The sequence below is a fragment of the Triturus cristatus genome, chromosome 8 (assembly GCF_964204655.1).
Source record: "Triturus cristatus chromosome 8, aTriCri1.1, whole genome shotgun sequence".
Lineage (NCBI taxonomy): Eukaryota > Metazoa > Chordata > Amphibia > Caudata > Salamandridae > Triturus > Triturus cristatus.
Genome location: NC_140591.1, coordinates 1,310,331,370 through 1,310,348,584, shown reverse-complemented (window position 1 = coordinate 1,310,348,584; position 17,215 = coordinate 1,310,331,370). Strand labels below are relative to the sequence as shown.

General features: G+C 42.2%; 1 protein-coding gene across 2 annotated transcripts in view; it reads right to left on the bottom strand.

Annotated features, from left to right (window-relative positions):
* The window catches only part of ROBO1 (roundabout guidance receptor 1), a 1,505,960-nt gene that overhangs the window by 1,021,749 nt on the left and 466,996 nt on the right, over positions 1-17,215 (bottom strand). The gene's annotated exons all lie outside the window — the stretch shown is intronic.

Below are 17,215 nucleotides of genomic sequence, written 5' to 3'. Positions count from 1 at the left end.
CTGTGCCTCTGCCTGCCTGTGGAATCTATGTCTGAGGGAGGGTAACAGTTGGGCTGTTTGTGCATTCGTTGTAGATAGTCACCCAAAGGGAGCGGAGGTGTGCCCCACATATCCTGATGGCCAATCACCAGGCTGATGGGTCTTCTGGAGCTAGAGTGGTGGGAGGAGTTGTTACTGACACGTAAATAGGGCCATGCCTGTCCTCACACAAAGTTGTCTCCACCTGCCTGTAGTGTGATTGAGCCAGGTCAGGGAAAGCAGGGTATTGTGCACTACAAAAATAATCCTTTGAAGTTTGCCTACTTCAAACGCAGAAACTGGTATAATTATTGGAGCTGTGACACCATAACTTCAGAACACTTCTGGACTAAGAGGACATTCCTTCAGGAAAAAGAGCTGTATGCTGTAGGAGGTGAACTGCCACTGTGCTTGCTGTTTTGTCATGCTGGCCGGCTGCTTGCTGCTTCGGTACCTGGACTGAAAGGACTGGACTTCTACATCCGGCTTACCAAGGTTCTCCAAGGGCATGTGTGTGCTTGCCTTTTCTTATGGGAGTTCTGACCTGTCAATTGGTGCCAATACCAGTTCTGGGCCCTTGGAGGTGTCTTTTGCTGCAAACAACCAAGAAAATCCATGCATTGACCTCCAGCGCCTTCTTTTCCTGACACAACACCACTGTGCAGTTGATATAACTGGTGCATCGCTAAGGTGAGGCAGAGGAATCGACGCAGCGATTGCCATGCAGCTGAAACATCACCTTAGCCCAGTCCTGAGCACCATGTCTCAGACGTCCGAGGCACCGACTCTGACCTTGATGCAGGCCCTGCTATGCTGCTGAAGGAATCGATGCATCACCTGTTTTGTGGCTGGAAAATTGACACATCGCCTGTTTCGTCGCATCGACCGAGCGTATCTGGATTTTCGACTAAGCACCTCTGCGCCAAGTCCTGCATCGATGTTGCCCAGTAGTAATGAACAGAGGCAGAGTGTCCAGAAATCAACACATCACCTCTACTGACAGTAAGGAACTGACACATCACCTCCCATGTGCTGCAGTAAGGAACCAACGCATCATCTCCCCTGTCAGTAAAGAGCCAATGCATCCCTTCACCTGGGAGTAAGGAACCGATGCTTCGCTCTGCTTCTCCAGCGCACCACCTCCCCAGCGCCTATTTTCCTCTTTGAGTTTGATGCATCCCAGTTTCTTTGTGATAAAAGTGACACATCCATATTTTCCTATGGACTGAATTGTTCTGAACCTTTTAAAAGTGATATTTTTACTTGTGTATGTTGGATTTTTGTTATTTTGGTCTTGCTTTATTCAGATACATATTGGCTATTTTTCTAAAATGGTATGGTGTCCTTTTGTGGTGTGTTCACTGTGTTACTGTGTGTTTATGTACAAATGCTTTACGGATTGTCTCTGATATAAGCCTGACTGATCATGACAAACTACCAAGGGATGAGCAGGGATTATCTTAGTTGTGTAATCCCCTTACCCTGACTAGAATAAGGGTCCCTACTTGGACAGGGTGAAAGCCACTGCCAGCTAGAGATCACAATTTCTAACAGCAACAATAGGGAAAGTGTGGATTTTATAGGGATGAACACTCCTATACCCACTACAGCAAAATCAACAGTAGGGACACTATTAAACTTCAGAAACCTTGGATTTAATTTTTTCTATCCTAGATCAATTAAAAATATATATCTATATATATATTTGAAAACGTAACATTACACAGTTTATACAAATTATTAAAAACTAAAAACATGAAATTAACATGTTCAATTATACATAAAATTATAGAAAATATTATATAAATTTAAAAAATACTTTACATATAGATGTAAAATTCATCCCACCCTACTATGTTAAATTCTAACAACTACACAAAAAAGTAAATTAATAACAAAAAACAGATAACGGTATAAATAACAGTACAGATTAGTTAAATGTGTAACAAACTATCAAATTACTTATTACACTAAAAGTAAATTGTAAATGCATAAAATTAGTTTATAATTTGTTAATATCCACATTATTCAAACCAAATGAATGATAAGTACAATCAGCTGATTAACAATTTAAATGAAACATTATTACCATGTTGTTAGAAGCATCTATTAAACAGGTAAAAACTGATTTCCATAAATATTTATCTTATTAAAAGATTAAAAACATAAAATATTAGGAACTAGAAAAATAAATATGGTAAAAAATCCACACCCTATTCCCCGACAAACCCAACAACCCACCACAAAAGAGTAAAATAAAATGGAAACTGAACATTTCTTACCAAATCAAAATAAACAAAACCATACCAAAAATAATCAAACATTTTTAACATTAAAATTATAAATAAAATAATAAATAATAACAATAGCTTATAACACAAAAACTAATCAAATGCAACTAAATAATTTAAAACTATATTATATACAGCTACATTAAAAAAAATAAGTGATTTACAATAATGATATTCTTTCCGACTATATTTTGCCCACGATATTTTCGGCATTACAATAATTTTATTAACATGCCATTGCATAATCCATATATGCAGAATATGCCTTTTATTTCTAGTGTTGAGGGAACTAATAGGAAGCATCTAGGTCTTGTGAAGAAATTCCTACATAGCTGTATATTTTCGGAGAGACCCTGTAAACCTGTACTCATTACAAGGACATTTTTGCAGGTAATGTCTACATTTATAATTATTTGTAGAGATCGAAAACGTAACGACAAATACACAGGCTGCAGTATATGTTGCTGCTCTGAATAAACGTTTTCTAGGATCTACATGCACCCTACATTTGCCACTAGAATACGCTTTGCTCGAACCCACCGATATGCTAGTTTTCATTCATCAGTGTTAGCATGCACAACACTGCAGAGAGAGTTCTCTGGCTTTTGTTTTGAAATATTTATATTTTGCCCCTGCTTCTTGTTTTTTCTCTAAGGGCATCATAAACAGTTGCCATATACAATATTACTCTTGGGATCTCACATTAAATATAGCTACTGTGCAGTATATCTGGAAATTAACCTGTTTGTTGTCAGTTCTTTACAAATGTGAAAATTAGGAATCATGCTTGAAATATTTATTTTGTCCAAGGCCCTGATAGCCAGAAAATATGAAACTTGGTTCGAGGTAATTGTTGTTAAAATTGTATTACAGTATAAATAAAATGTGCCTTACAGTTAATCTGCTCTCTTTGGCCTGAATGTCAATATTCTGCAATTCTTTTCTGCCATCCATTAGTCTATAAATTATGCAGCATTGATATTTTATGTACCATTCGGATGCATTTCTCATAATATTAATTTCCTAGCATGCCCATATTCTACTTAATTTGCACAGAGAGGTATATTACAAGTGAGGCAAAATGAACATTCGAAGGCAGTTTAGTGCATGAGAGAAAGATATACCATCTGAATATAAACTGTCACTGCTTTTGAAAAAAAAAGACCTATTTTGTATAAATTGTTTTGAAATTGTATTCGACACATTTCCATTATTTCACTAACATGCAATTTCACATCCACTGATATTGTTTTGTTATTGGCTTGAAAACTGATTTGACAGCTTGTTACACTTTTAGGTTACTAAGATATATGGCCATGTTTTTATTTCCAAATCCAGGCAATGTTTAGAGTCACTACAATTTATTATAATCCCTTTATGCTTACCATAGATGTCAATTTCTATTTTTCCCTCTTTTTTCTCCTTCATCAGCTGTAAGCAGCAGGTGCACTAGCTGAAAAATTAGAAAGGCTGCCTGTGATATTATTTTGGGGTTCCAAATAAAGTAAATCATTCTAAAGGTGATATATATATATTGGGTAAAGTACCACCTGCCACACATTATAAGGATATTGCAGGCCACTATAGAGTTCTGAGACCAGGGGAACGAAACAGGAGACCAAGTTCCTTTGCAAGATCACAATACGCCGAGGTGGCTTACCTTAGCCTTTGAACCTATTTTTTGCGTACTTTGGGGGATATTCTCAAGGAAGTGGCGGTGAGAGGCGTTAGCCTCCTTGGATTAACGCCTCTCTCCACCACTTCGGAAACGCGAGGCTGCACCCTATTCTCAAGAATGTGGTGCAGCCTGGCGTTTCCCCCTGCGATGGCGCTACGTTTTACATCTTGGCGCCAACGCAGACATCCTTGCACCAGAGTGAAAGGGTGTCTGAGTGCAGGGGAGGGTTGTTTACGTACAGGAAGGTGCCCCTTCCTGCACATAAACAATCCTAAAATACCATTTTGTAACTTTCTTTTCTTCGTGCAGCACACATCAAAGTTACAAAATGGCATTTTTGAAAAGGTTTGTTCATGTACAGGAAGGGACATCTTCCTGTACATGAACAAACCATGGCATTTTGATTTTTCCATGTGTGCTTCACAAAGCAGCACACATGGAATAAGCAAAAACGAGGAAAAGAAGCATTTCTCCTCGTTTCCCCATCTTAAGACCAGGATTTTTCTGGTCTTAAGTTTGGCTCTGTTACCTATTATTGCCGCCCTTGATAATAGGTGGCAGAGTCGATCAAAATAGGTGTTGCGGTGGAACGCCCGCCGCAACACCCACTGCACATCTCTTTCACGCCAGATTTAGCGTGAAAGGGGCCTTATTCTCAAGGCAGCTATAAGCCACTTAACGTGGCTTTAAGCCACATTAAGTGGGTTAACGCTGCCTTGAGAATAAGGCGCTGACCCTAACGCCATGGGAACGTCAGAAAAAGAGTCGTTCCTGTGGCGAGAGGGGATTGAGAATATGCCCCTTTGTTCCTTATGATACTTTATTTAACCCATGATCCTATTTAACCCAATCCTCTTAAACCTTGATCTCTTGCTCTGTCATATTAAAGAGTTATTATGGCTTCAGATATGTAAAATACAAGTGGAATCTATCCAGTGAAAAAAATCCACATTTGCAGTGTGTAATTTCTTGTAGAAACATAGTTCTTTAATTTAAATTCTGAAAACGACTTTATTTCAGTATGTGCTTGTAACATGCAGAAACATTCTTGTTTTCATGCAAAAAGAACTCCAGCACTGAAAAAATATAAAGATGCTGCCATAAATGTACCCTTATCCACTAGTAACTGTTAATTGTTAAGATAAGAATGGATCATAGGAAAGAGCTGAAAATGATCTACCCCTTCCACTTCATGAACAGCCCATCATAATGTCTAATGTCTCTGGCAGGAGGTATTATGCCATCATAACTCTACTCTAAAAGCTTAATACAGTGGAGTAGCTAAATCAAGTTATATCACATCGTAATAACAATATTAATATTAATAATAATAATAATACGCTTAACATGTTTTTACATATTTGAATCCCCCATGTATTATTAATTGCAATTCTTTTTCATTATAGTCATGCATCTACAGACTGTAGTATATTTAATGCATTATTTGAAATGTTAGAAGAAACAGATACAAGAGAAGAATAAGAGAACAGATAAGAAGGGCAAAGTGAAGCAGCTTGACTTCAATTTATCCATTCATCACTTTAATATTGCCAATTGTTAAATTGATTTCTGGAGCAATGCGTGATTTTGACGGCAAAGGCAGATATGTTCAGTTAAAGAGTATTTCTAATGTAATGCTAGGAAAATCCCCAAATCTCTGCACAGGGTTTTAGGTGGCTAGTCGGTGTGATTAGTCCTGCTTTCCAAATCTCTAAAATTGAATTTTTGAGAATGGATTACATATGACTCTAAACTCCCCAAAAAATCTCAAGAATGTCTGTGAAATTCTAACATCCTCGCTGTGATGCAGAAATGCCTTTAGATCTATAAAGAATGTAGACACATCTGCCGCAACCAAATACCAAGTCATGGGTTGCATCAAGAGATCTTTCTGAGCAATTTTCTTGACAATTCCAAGGTCTTACACATAGAATCCTTAGAAGAGAGTTTCATATATCATCCATTTGCTGCGGACAATAATGGTTCTCAGGTAAATTTAGTGACATAAGGGAAAGGTTTGTTACTTTCTTCCAACGAGAATGTAATACTCAAAGGAAACCAGGTATATGGTTGACCTGAAGATGCATGGGGCTCAATGCACTAAAGAGAGGTAGCAAATTGTAATCTCAGAGGAGTTTCGTGATTCAACTTATATACTGTTAGGTCATATCACAAATCATAGTAGGGTGATAAATGATCCACCCAATTATTAATAAATAGGCTGGTTGCTATTTGTCATCCAATGTGATTGGCTACAAACAAAGGGATAGTGGCTTGAAAGGAACATCAGACCAAAGTCTCTGTGATTGCATCCTAAGATGGGAAATTTTATTTTAAAGTAGTCCATTTAGAAAGAGATTACTGCACATGTTCCCCTGGACCACTGCCTGCTCCCCAGAGGCTGCCTGAAACTGTTACCAAGGGGAAGATGTCCAGAATGTCAAAAGTGATCTAGTGAATTGTAAAATATAATTTTGCAGTTGCAAACCCTGTCATTTTATGAATCAGTGGGTTTGTGACTCTAAAATGCCTTCGTACATTAGGCCTGCGGTTAATAGTCTTTCAGGTCTTCATGCTTGCTCCCACTGTGACAGTTCTCCTGTCTAGCTTGTTTGCAGTCCGCTACCCTCTGCTGCTGTCTATCTGCTTCCATCTGTTTGTGCCTCCTCTGCTAGATTTTCTGCCCTCTGTTCCACCTGTTCTGCTAGTTTTTCTGCCATCTGTTTTGCCTTTTCTGCTCTCCATTTTGCCTTTTCTGCTCGTTTTTCTGCCCTCTGTTTTTCCTCTCCTTCTTATTTTGCTTCTTTCTATTTTTCCTTTTTCTGCTTGTGTCTTCCCTCTTCCTGCCGTTTCCCTACTCCTGCAACCCAGCGCTCCGCCCTTCACACAGGACCTACTTAATGGAGGCCGCAGGTCGACCCAATAGAGCAGGTCCTCATGACAGCTCACCCTCCAGCAGTTCTTCTGTCCAGCTTGGCCGCAGTCTGCTTCCCTCTAATGCCTATCTACGTTGCTGCCCTCTGTTTGTGTCTCCTCTGCTCTTTTTTCTTCCCTCTGTTTTGCCTTTCCTGCTCATTTTTGTTCCTCTGTTTTGTCTTTTCTGCTCACTTTACTGCCCTGTGCTTTGCCCTCTTCTGCTCTGTTTTACATTTTCTGCTCATTTTCTACTCTCTGTTTTGCCTGTTTTGCTTGTTTTTCTGCTCTCTGTTTTGGACTTTTCTGCTACTTTTTCTACCCTCTTTTTATCCTTTTTCTGTTTCTTCCCCCTTTCCACTGTTTCCCGCCTCCCGGACCCAGAGCCCCACCCTCTTCCCAGGACCAACTTAATGGAGGCTGCAGCACGACCCCATTGAGCCGGTCCTCAGGCCAGCTTCCCCGCTACAGTTCTCCTGTCCAGCTTGCCAGCAGTCAACTACCCTCTGCTGCCTGTCTATGTGCTGCCCTTTGTTTGTTCCTCCTCTACTCACTTCTTGCTCTGTTTTGCCTTTTCCTGCTCGTTTTTTTGTCCTCTGTTTTGCCTTTTCTGCTCATTTTTCTGCCCTCCATTTTGCCTTCACTGCTTGTTTTTCTGCCCTTCATTTTGCCTTATCTGCTTGTTTTTCTGCCCTCTGTTTTGCCATCTTCTGCTCTGTTTTGCCTTTTCTACTTGTATTTGTGCCCTCTGTTTTGCCTTTCCTGCTTGGTTTTTCTGCCCTCTGTTTGTGCCTCCATTTCCCTCCTCCCACCACCGAGGCCCCCACCCTCCTCCCAAGACCTACTTAATGGAGGCAGCAGCATGACCCCACTGAGCAGGTCCTCATGCTGCTACCCACTGCTACCTATCAATGTGCTGCCCTCTGTTTGTGCCTCCTCTGCTTGTTTCTTGCTCTGTTTTGCCTTTTTCTGCTCCTTTTTCTGTCCTCTGTTTTGCCTTTCCTGCTCGTTTTTCTGCCTTTTTCTGCTCCTTTTTCTGTCCTCTGTTTTGCCTTTTCTGCTCGTTTTTCTGCCCAACATTTTGCCTTCATTGCTCGTTTTTCTGCCGTTTCTTTTGCCTTATCTGCTAATTTATCTGCCCTCTGTTTTGCCCTCTTCTGCTCTGTTTTGCCTTTTCTGTTCTTTTTCTGCCCTCGGTTTTGACTTTCCTGCTCATTTTTCTGCCATCCATTTGACCTTTTCTGCACCTTTTTCTACCCTCTGTTTTGTCCTCTTCTGCTCTGTGTTGCCTTTTCTACTCACTTTTCTGCCCTCTGTTTTGTCTTTTTTTGCCTGTTTTCCTGCACTCTGTTTTGCCTTTACTGCTTGTTTTTCTAATTTTTCTGCCCTTCATTTGGCCTTTGCTGCTTGTTTTTCTGCCCTCTGTTTTGCCCTCTTTGCTGTGTTTTGCCTTTTCTGCTCATTTTTTTGCCCTTTTGTTTGCCTTTTCAGCTCGTTTTTCTGCACTCTGTTTTCCCATTTCTGCTTGCTCATTTTTCTGACCTCTGTTTTGCTTTTTCTGCTCATTTCTTCCCTCTTCCCTCTGTTTCCTCAAGACCTAGCTTTTTGACAGAGACCTTGAACCCCAGCACCCAGACACCCCCTGGGTGACTGTGCTATGCTCAACAAATGCTGGTTGATTGATGTGACATTTTTGGTAATCTGTGCAAAAGAAGTTATGCCACAAATAAGTACTACCTTCTGCAAAATCTCATAAGTGTTTTCAGAGACATGCAATCATTATATTCTCTGAGGAGAGAGCTCAATATCACACCTGCACAACTTGAAGCCAGAAGGTAAAAAAAAATATTAGTTCAGTGTGATGACTGAACTACATAGCCATCTTCGGCATATTGAATGTATGACTCCAATTAAAGGTCAAAGATTTTTTAGTTGACAGCTTGAAATATATCTGAAATTTTCCTGGATGGAAGGGAAATACTTTAATGCATGTCCAGCTATCTTTGTTCACAAGAAGAGCTCCATACAGAGCATAAATAAATCCTTTCTTAGTCATCTTAGCTCTAAAACCAAAGGACCTGATTTGCAGTTTGGCAGATAGGGTTCTCCAATGTAAACACGATGGAGTACCCTGTCTGCCAAACCCTAGGCACGCCCGACTCATTTTGATATGGGCAGACCTTATGTTTTCAATCGTTAAAGCTCCTGTGGGCTCCATGGATCAATACCTTCCTCTGACGGCCTAACAGAATTGCGGCTTTCGGAGGAAAGATATTACATAGACTGCCCTATTGAGGCTGGATGCGGTAATGTTTCTTTTAATTAATTGGCCACTCCCATAAAATGCCTGGCGGTAGGGTACAGGAAAAAAGATAATGACCCTCCCTGACCATGGGAAAAATCTCCAATGATGTGGAGGTCATTCGATTTTTGTGTTTTTCAAAAACAAACTCTAAATTTGGAGTTTGTTTTCTGAAAAACTAAAACTTTGGAAAAGTTTGATGAATGGCCATCAAAAAAGATGGTGACGAAACATTTTGTACTTTGAAAGGAATCACTATGACAATGGATCCTTTCAATTAACAGAGATGATCACTGGGCCAGCGATCATCTAAAAATTTGAGGCTGTCAAAGCTGATGTCCTCAATCACCCTTATAAATGCAGACCGGCACATCAAACCATAAATCAGGCCCTACGTGAGCACATAGTTGATTCACAGATGAAAGGCTCCACTTTGTTTCCATGAAAATTACTGTATAACTCTCTCTTTTATCCTATCTTACTTTTCTTTATTTCTTATTCCCAACTTCTTCATTGATTCCTCATGTGCTCTCAACCCTAAGACATGTTGAAATTGGCTAGTTCCTGATTGGTGTGTTTAACTCTCCTATAAGTCCATAGCAGTGACGGCCCGTGTAGGGCGTTTACCGGGGCGGTGACGTGGCACAATGGAGGGGCAGGGTGGGGGGTTGCAAAATGCGGCATACGGCCGAGTTCAGGTAAGTTCCGAAAAAAATTAATAAAACGAAATTCGTTGCGCGCGCTGCATTGCCAAATGCGATGCAGCGCGCACAACGAAATTCGTTTTATTAATTTTTTTCATAACTTACCTGAAATCGTCCGTTTGCCGCATTTTGCAACCCTCCACCCTGCCCCTCCTCTGCGCCACGTCACCGCCCCGGTAAAACGCCCTACACGGGCTGTCACTGGTCTATAGTATCTGGTGCAAAAACTGCAACATATGAAGAACAAATTCCCTCAGGAAAACAACAAAGTCCCTCTGATGATGGCTGATAGCCAGAAACCGGTCCTTGGATGCTTGATTCCGGTCCAGGAAAGACATGGCTTGGCAGTTCGGGCTGGACTGTTCCCATGAGGCACAGGGTCAAGACTGATTTGCATATGGCCATGTCTAAACTGGGGTGGCGTAGTGGGCAAAAGAACGATGGATTTAACCCAGATCTCTTGACTGGGGGAGAATGTCTGCATTGTCAGCATTACGTCCATCATTTGTTTGTTGTAACGCTTTTCGCCCTAAGTGGGATGGGTATTCCCAGACGTGGGACCCGTGCTCACTACGCCACTGGAGCCAAGCTATCCTGGCTGATGACGGCTGATAGCCAGAAACCGGTCCTAGGATGCTTGATTCCGGTCCAGGAAAGACATGGCTTGGCAGTTCGGGCTGGACTGTTCCCATGAGGCACAGGGTCAAGACTGATTTGCATATGGCCATGTCTAAACTGGGGTGTCGTAGTGGGCAAAAGAACGATGGATTTAACCCAGATCTCTTGACTGGGGGAGAATGTCTGCATTGTCAGCATTCCGTCCATCATTTGTTTGTTGTAACGCTTTTCGCCCTAAGTGGGATGGGTATTCCCAGACGTGGGACCCGTGCTCACTACGCCACTGGAGTCAAGCTATCCTGGCTGATGACGGCAGATAGCCAGAAACCGGTCCTAGGATGCTTGATTCCGGTCCAGGAAAGACGTGGCTTGGCAGTTCGGGCTGGACTGTTCCCATGAGGCACAGGGTCAAGACTGATTTGCATATGGCCATGTCTAAACTGGGGTGGCGTAGTGGGCAAAAGAACGATGGATTCAACCCAGATCTCTTGACTGGGGGAGAATGTCTGCATTGTCAGCATTCCGTCCATCATTTGTTTGTTGTAACGCTATCCGCACCGTACATGCCTGTGTTGGGGAGACCCATAGGTCTCCCCCTGTGTGCGAGTCGTACGGCTGCGGGTGTCGGGGGGTCCGACGCGGACCCCCGAATTCCGACTCCGGGAGCTTTTTCGAGCCGGACACTCCGGCTCGCACAGGCTGTCCGACACGTGCATCGAACTGGCTCGGTCGTAAATAGGGTTCTCCAATGTAAACACGATGGAGTACCCTGTCTGCCAAACCCTAGGCACGCCCGACTCATTTTGATATGGGCAGACCTTATGTTTTCAATCGTTAAAGCTCCTGTGGGCTCCATGGATCAATACCTTCCTCTGACGGCCTAACAGAGTTGCGGCTTTCGGAGGAAAGATATTACATAGACTGCCCTATTGAGGCTGGATGCGGTAATGTTTCTTTTAATTAATTGGTCACTCCCATAAAATGCCTGGCGGTAGGGTACAGGAAAAAAGATAATGACCCTCCCTGACCATGGGAAAAATCTCCAATGATGTGGAGGTCATTCGATTTTTGTGTTTTTCAAAAACAAACTCTAAATTTGGAGTTTGTTTTCTGAAAAACTAAAACTTTGGAAAAGTTTGATGAATGGCCATCAAAAAAGATGGTGACGAAACATTTTGTACTTTGAAAGGAATCACTATGACAATGGATCCTTTCAATTAACAGAGATGATCACTGGGCCAGCGATCATCTAAAAATTTGAGGCTGTCAAAGCTGATGTCCTCAATCACCCTTATAAATGCAGACCGGCACGTCAAACCATAAATCAGGCCCTACGTGAGCACATAGTTGATTCACAGATGAAAGGCTCCACTTTGTTTCCATGAAAATTACTGTATAACTATCTCTTTTATCCTATCTTACTTTTCTTTATTTCTTATTCCCAACTTCTTCATTGATTCCTCATGTGCTCTGAACCCTAAGACATGTTGAAATTGGCTAGTTCCTGATTGGTGTGTTTAACTCTCCTATAAGTCCATAGCAGTGACGGCCCGTGTAGGGCGTTTACCGGGGCGGTGACGTGGCACAATGGAGGGGCAGGGTGGGGGGTTGCAAAATGCGGCATACGGCCGAGTTCAGGTAAGTTCCGAAAAAAATTAATAAAACAAAATTCGTTGCGCGCGCTGCATTGCCAAATGCGATGCAGCGCGCACAACGAAATTCGTTTTATTAATTTTTTTCATAACTTACCTGAAATCGTCCGTCAAGACTGATTTGCATATGGCCATGTCTAAACTGGGGTGGCGTAGTGGGCAAAAGAACGATGGATTTAACCCAGATCTCTTGACTGGGGGAGAATGTCTGCATTGTCAGCATTCCGTCCATCATTTGTTTGTTGTAACGCTTTTCGCCCTAAGTGGGATGGGTATTCCCAGACGTGGGACCCGTGCTCACTACGCCACTGGAGCCAAGCTATCCTGGCTGATGACGGCTGATAGCCAGAAACCGGTCCTAGGATGCTTGATTCCGGTCCAGGAAAGACATGGCTTGGCAGTTCGGGCTGGACTGTTCCCATGAGGCACAGGGTCAAGACTGATTTGCATATGGCCATGTCTAAACTGGGGTGTCGTAGTGGGCAAAAGAACGATGGATTTAACCCAGATCTCTTGACTGGGGGAGAATGTCTGCATTGTCAGCATTCCGTCCATCATTTGTTTGTTGTAACGTTTTTCGCCCTAAGTGGGATGGGTATTCCCAGACGTGGGACCCGTGCTCACTACGCCACTGGAGTCAAGCTATCCTGGCTGATGACGGCAGATAGCCAGAAACCGGTCCTAGGATGCTTGATTCCGGTCCAGGAAAGACGTGGCTTGGCAGTTCGGGCTGGACTGTTCCCATGAGGCACAGGGTCAAGACTGATTTGCATATGGCCATGTCTAAACTGGGGTGGCGTAGTGGGCAAAAGAACGATGGATTCAACCCAGATCTCTTGACTGGGGAAGAATGTCTGCATTGTCAGCATTCCGTCCATCATTTGTTTGTTGTAACGCTATCCGCACCGTACATGCCTGTGTTGGGGAGACCCATAGGTCTCCCCCTGTGTGCGAGTCGTACGGCTGCGGGTGTCGGGGGGTCCGACGCGGACCCCCGAATTCCGACTCCGGGAGCTTTTTCGAGCCGGACACTCCGGCTCGCACAGGCTGTCCGACACGTGCATCGAACTGGCTTGGTCGTGAATAGCATCCATGCACGCCACGGTTAGCTTACGACCGAGATGTACGGAGCGGTTCGGACCCGGAAACGACTCGGTCGGTGAATTTCATGTAGCTCGCATCGTACTGGCTCGCTCGTACAGCTGTACGAGACGTCCGGAAAACACGCGTACGGCTCGTAGTTTTTCCAGCCGGATCACGTTTGGTGCCCTTCTGACCCGGATCGGAATCGGCCCCTTAGAGTTGACATCCGCAGCTCATAATGTTACTGGATGGGGCGCTTAGATACTGTGGTCAACATCTGGGGCCACGTTGCTGTGCGCTCTATTTACTTTTGTGCACACATGGGTCCAGTGCTCGCCATGGCACTGGAATCTGTCTATCCTGGCTCAATAGGGGTGATATCCCGAAACCGGTCCCAGGATGCTTGTTTGCAGTCCAGGGAGGACCCGGCCTGTCAGTTTGGGTTGGACTATTCCCAAGGGGAGCAGGGTCAAGACTGATTTGCATATGACTGGGTCCAAACTAAGTTGGCGTAGTGAGCAAAAAACTGATGGATTAGAAAATGCAACATTATGAAGCGTATTCAATAAAAAAGGCAAAATATTAACTCAATCGAGCAGCAGAGGGACACTAATTATTAATGCTAATTCATCTGTACTTGGTCCGTGCACCACTGCCAGAAAGGAAAGTGACGCATGGCCAGTGCTGCCCAAGTAGAAGGCAGCACAGAACAGAGACAGGCAATGATGCCAACAAAGGATAAGCAGTGGGTGGGTTCTAAGCCCATTATTAGACACAAGAGTCTCGCAAGTGAGAGCGCATGCGCTAGCACATGCTCTAGCAGGCTGGACCTAAAAAGGAGAGTCATTTAATAACAGGCAATTAATAGGTTTGTATTACTGTACATGCAAATTCCATTTTAAAACTACAAAAAAAGCTAAGAATCATTTCAACTAGCATGCTATTTAATACTGACATAGCAAGACCCTGTTTTAATCTTTCTCTGTATAACCTTTATATGAATTTGAAATGCACATTTTTTTTTCTCTCAGAATGTTTCACCTCCTTGCAAATAACATGCGCAGATGACAATCCGCTCAACACCACGTCCTCGCGCGACTCCTTTCCCCCGCCCACGCTTTCATTTCTGCTGGCTCTGCCAGCTTTATGGTTGAAACACTCCTTCACACTCTTTGGATACCGCCTATGTATTTCTGTGTGAACTCCGCGAACCGACTATGATTGCAGTCTCCGCGTGCATGCCATTGCCGGAATGTCATTCCTCAAGAGGCATTACCTAATTACAGCTACGCCAGCAGACACCTCATTCATACTGCACAGCCAGACGGGCACATCTGTTCTCAGATGTTCGCGCTTCTACCTGGGAAGGATGCGAACTTCTTTTCTTGGTGTTTTGCAATAGGGCATCACGAAATATTGTTTATTTAAGGGAATGCATTTTTGTGCAATGGAACACATTTTCAATAGTTTATGCGAACATGAGCTTCAACTATATCTTTCAATTTCCTTAATCTCTTAAACACACTTTTAATAAAAAATAAAAAAAATGCACGTTTTCACTGCAAAAGCTATTAAAATGTAACGTGTTAAAGTCTCACGCACAACTGCTCACAACCATTTTGAAGAAAGCATCATAAATTAATATCTATCAATGTGTTAGGCACCGGTAACGCTGCGTATTAATAAAGAATAATGCAGTCTTCAAATTCAATGAACTTTCTTTGTTAAGAAATAAGAACGGATTTTCTTGCGTGAAAAGCCTGGTACAGGATGCTCTCTAGTGGAAGTCCTGCAGAAATGCGCTTCGAACAGAACACAACCTGAATTGTTTCTACTGCTGCCTTTCTTTTTATAACATTTTCCTGTTGGAAGGAATGGAGAATCACCTGAAAGACAGTAAACTAAAAGGGGCGCATGTATACATACATAGTTTGAAAAACATATTCTCCAAAGCACAGCAAAATGGTTTGAACATTTATTTTATCTTTGTCCTAGCTATTAAAATTCGAACATCATCAATCTAGTCCGAAATGGATCCGGCAGTCTACTGAAAAAACGTTTTTTTAAATACTCACATTATTAAAGCCCATTAAAACCATAAAAATAGCTCAGAAAACAGTAAAGAGTTATTATTCAAATATAAATATTGTTTTTAAATAAAATAATACATGTATTATTCGTATATCTTGTCAACATGAATGTATATTTATATTTTTAACTATTTTAATTAATTTTATTTAATGTTAATTCCTATGGTGTTTTGGTTTCTATGGAAGGGTGTTGCAGTATAAGTGGTTGGCCATATGTAGGACTACAAAAATGTAAGTTACTACAAAAGTGCAGTTTTTGAATATCAAAAAGTAGGAAACTTACTCAAAAGCAGCGACGGCCCGTATAGGGCGTGTTACCGGGGCGGTGACGTGGGGCAGAGGAGGGGCAGGGTGGGAGGTTGCAAAATGCGGCATACGGCCGATTGCAGGTAAGTTACGAAAAAAAAAAATAAAACAAATTTTGTTGCGCGCGCTGCATCGCATTTGGCGATGCTGCGCGCGCAACGAAATTTGTTTTATTTATTTTTTCGTAACTTACCTGCAATAGGCCGTATGCCGCATTTTGCAACCCCCCACCCTGCCCCTCCTCTGCCCCACGTCACCGCCCCGGTAACACGCCCTATACGGGCCGTCGCTGCTCAAAAGGATAAACCTACTTAAAAGTTATTTTAGCTTTGTGAATCAGATCCAATAAATGGCCTTTGGGTGAGACAACAGCTTATCATTGGTTGACTTTCAATGGAATCTAAAGTGCTTGTAACTCATTCAATGCGTTTTCTGTCTCTTCATGTGCTTCCCCTTTCTGAGGAGGTTAGCACCATTACATTCCTATAGTTTTGATTGGATGACTTGTATAACTCCATGGTTGACAATTTGGGGCTACGTTTTCTTTCAGCACTCTGTGGGAGTAAATGTGTTTCCATGCACTCTCCGCAGTGTCTATTTCCCACTCACATCCCTGTCCTGTTGTTTGCGTGTTGCTGACCCACCCCCAACTCACCTCCCTGTACCACTCATTTGTTTTTTTCAAACTGTCCCCCTCTCTTCCATTGCCCCTCTCACCTTGCTAGGCTTGCTGTAGCATTTCTCCCTGACATTCAGTTGCTCCACCTCCCATTGCACACCACTCATCTTCTGTTCCCCCACACTTTACTGATGTATAAATTAATATATATATATATTGCAATTTGCTAATGTGCCATCTTTTTCCTTACAATGTGCTTTCACATACCTATTACTTCACATGGATGTAAGCCATCTTGGAACAGTAAGCTAAAGAAAAAACAAAATGGCTACAACAGTGTCATGATGTATGTACCGACATGAATGCCCATAGGTCGTTGTACTGTGGTAATCATTCTGTTTTTTGTTAGCCAATGCTGTTCAACATTGGAAACAAGCACTTTTTGTTTTACTTTTTCGTCACACCGTTTAGCATTGGCAGCAAGCACTTGCAAAGCCAAAGGGTCAGGTGGCACCTTTCAAAAGCGAGACCTACTGGATTCGCTTCTTTTTGTTAATTTGAGGAGTCAGATATTCACTGTGGGCCATAAAAGTGGAAGACTAGAATCCTAACAAAGGTTCAAGTGCTACATTACTTTCAACATAAACTTGAGTAACATTAAAAATAATCCCAACTAAAAATATTATAAAAACTGCATCACATAAGACAAACTCTACTTAACTGCAATTTAACATCACAAAATGATACCCCTGCACAAAACACTATATATACACAAAATTTAATGAGACAATAATATAAAAGACAATGCGATCATAAGACAGTAGTGCTCACACAGTTACAGAACAAACAATATAAAAACAATTGACAGTGCAAACAAAGACAGTGGCTGCGGGAAAACGTTTTATACACAGACTGTTTGGATAAAACACAAAAATAGAATT